The sequence below is a fragment of the Microcaecilia unicolor genome, chromosome 14, assembly GCF_901765095.1.
Source record: "Microcaecilia unicolor chromosome 14, aMicUni1.1, whole genome shotgun sequence".
Lineage (NCBI taxonomy): Eukaryota > Metazoa > Chordata > Amphibia > Gymnophiona > Siphonopidae > Microcaecilia > Microcaecilia unicolor.
The window spans coordinates 19,136,439-19,139,059 of record NC_044044.1 but is presented as its reverse complement, the minus strand read 5'-3'; the positions used below and the strand labels follow the sequence as shown (position 1 = coordinate 19,139,059).

The window sequence follows — 2,621 nt, the reverse complement described above, 5'->3', positions numbered from 1 at the left end:
GAACATATTTGTTTTTTTAATTTCGTTTGTGCCTTTCTAATAGGTAAATTGGAGCTCTAAAGCTGGGCATGTAATGAAGGCAAAGCCTGGCATGCAAGGTATGGGTTGAGGATTCATAGAGATCAGAAGGTACATGTGAGAGGGGGGCTATCCCTCCAAAGTACCCTGCCCAGAAACCAGTGTGGGGTCTAGGCGCTGGTGCACACTCAAATGCCCTGAGCAGCCCACCTCACTTCTCTGTAAGGGGCAGAGCCACCGCATGGAGAGGGTAGTCCTGATCCCATAAGTATACCATAGATGCAATGGAGTAAAACCAAGACTATATTTCCATATATGCAATGAGGCAAACCCAGAACCTACTCTACCTAACCTAGTTGACTCAAAGGTATTGCCGACCCTAAGCTCACTATGGGATTATTCTCGGCCAGTCATCAGCCAGGAAATGTTTCATGTACAGAACTGCATTGTCAATACAATTCTATTTCTGTCCTAGGTTATGGCAGCCCACGTTCCCATAGCTCCTGGGTACCACCAGATGCTGAAGCTGGGAGCCAAGTACTTCAGTGGTCTACAAGAATCAGTATACAGCAACATTACAGCCTGCCGGGCCCTGGCCAGTTGCCTACGGACTTGCTATGGTCCTTGTGGGTACAACAAACTGATCACCAACCATCTGGGAAAGATCTTCTTCACCTCGGATGCCTCCACAATCCTAAGGGAGCTGGAGCTTGAAAACCCTGCAGCCAGGATGCTGCGTACTGCAGCACAATCCCAAGAGGAAGAGGTGGGCGATGGCACCAACTCTGTAATACTGCTGGCAAGTGCCCTTTTGGAGAACGCTGAAGGGCTGTTGCGGGCCGGGCTTTCAGTAGCTGAGGTCACAGTGGGTTATATGCAGGCCTCTGAGAAGGCTTTGGAGTTTCTGCAGCACCTGTGCTGCTCCATGCTCGAGGACTCCAGGGACGTTGGGCAGGTGGCTGCTGCCATACGCACCACCATTGGCAGCAAGGCTGCAGGCTATGCAGACTTCCTGGCCAAGTTGGTAGCCGAGTGTTGTGTCTCAGCATTGCCTCAAAAAGGGGAGTTTGATACAGACAGTGTCAGGGTCTGCAAAATTCCTGGAGCTGGCATCCTTCACTCTAGTGTGCTATCCGGGATGCTGTTCCAACGGGAGACTGAAGGGATCATCACAGTTGTTAATGGAGCCAGGATTGCCATCTATTCTTGTATATTTGGCCTGGCTAGCACTGAGACTAAAGGCACATTGTTGATCCAGAACCCCCTGGACTTGGTAGGTTTCAGCAGTGGACAGGAACAACTTATGGAAAGGCACATCAACCACATAGCCAATACTGGTGTCAACGTTATTGTGGTAGCTGGAAAGGTGGAAGATCTGGCCCTCTATTATGCTGACCGATACAAGCTCATGGTAGTAAAGATGACCTCCAGACATGATATGCAGAAGTTGTGCAAGGTCGTGAAAGCCACCCCACTGCTAACCATGACTCCACCGCTGCCGACGGAAATTGGTAGCTGTGACCGCGTCTACCTGAGCGAAATTGGAGATGTCCCAGTGGTGGTCTTCAAGCAAGAGAAAGGGCACCCACCAGTGTCCACCATCGTCCTCCGGGGAGCCACCAACGAGTTGCTCAGCAACGTGGCAGAGGCCATCACAGATGCAGTCTGTGTCTACAAAACCCTCACTGTGGACAAACGGATGGTGCCTGGAGCTGGGGCCACTGAGGTGGACCTGTGTGTAAAGCTCCAAGTCTTGGGGGTGAAATCCCCTGGTATGGAGCATTACGGCATCTTGGAGTTCGCCCGGGCCTTGGAGTCTATCCCTAGAGCTTTGGCTGAGAACGCAGGCCTCAATGCCAACCAGGTCATTTCCAAACTCAAGGCAGCTCACCATCTCCATGTGCCCAATGTCGGTGTGGGCAACGAAGAAGCGGCAGATGGGACTGTTGATGCGCAGAAAGCCGGGATCCTGGACTCCTTCCTTGTCAAGGCCTGGGCCATCAAACTGGCTAGCAATGTGGCAATGACTCTACTCAATGTTAATCAGATTGTGATGGCCAAGAAAAGCGGAGGACCCAGATTCAAGGGAGACAACCCTAACTGGGATGCAGAGCCTGACCATATCGACTGAACCCACCAGGGTACAAACATCCACTGTGTCCAGCACAGACTACCAGAAACAGCAAATCAGTCAATGAAATGTCTTCATCCCATTTCACCATCTCTTATCTCAGTTGCAGATTTAAGCAGATTTAACATTCAGATGGCTTCATTCTCTTTCACATGACACCCACTTATCTCAATTATGAACTCTAGCGGGGGCCAGGCAGACACTTTTCTTACCCTGCATGTGAGGTGCTCTTACCAGTATAAAATGTCACAGTTCAAGAGCAGGCACAAAGAAAACAAGAACATTCTTCCATGATTGCTCTGAAAGGATGCTTTCCCCTTCAGCTCCCCTGACAGGAATCTGTTTAGTACAAATCTTCAAGGGTCTGGACCATTTATATAAGCCTAAGAGGATCTCATCATTACCACAGCCTCATACTCGGATACTGCAGCAACGCAATGGAATGGAAATCCCAAGATGTGCTCTTTCTGTA

The 2,621-nt window shown here is 50.0% G+C and overlaps 1 pseudogene; it reads left to right on the top strand.

The window, feature by feature from the left end:
• Positions 1-496: 496 nt before the first annotated feature.
• LOC115457001 lies at positions 497-2,149 on the top strand (annotated as a pseudogene).
• The last annotated feature ends 472 nt before the right edge of the window (positions 2,150-2,621 follow it).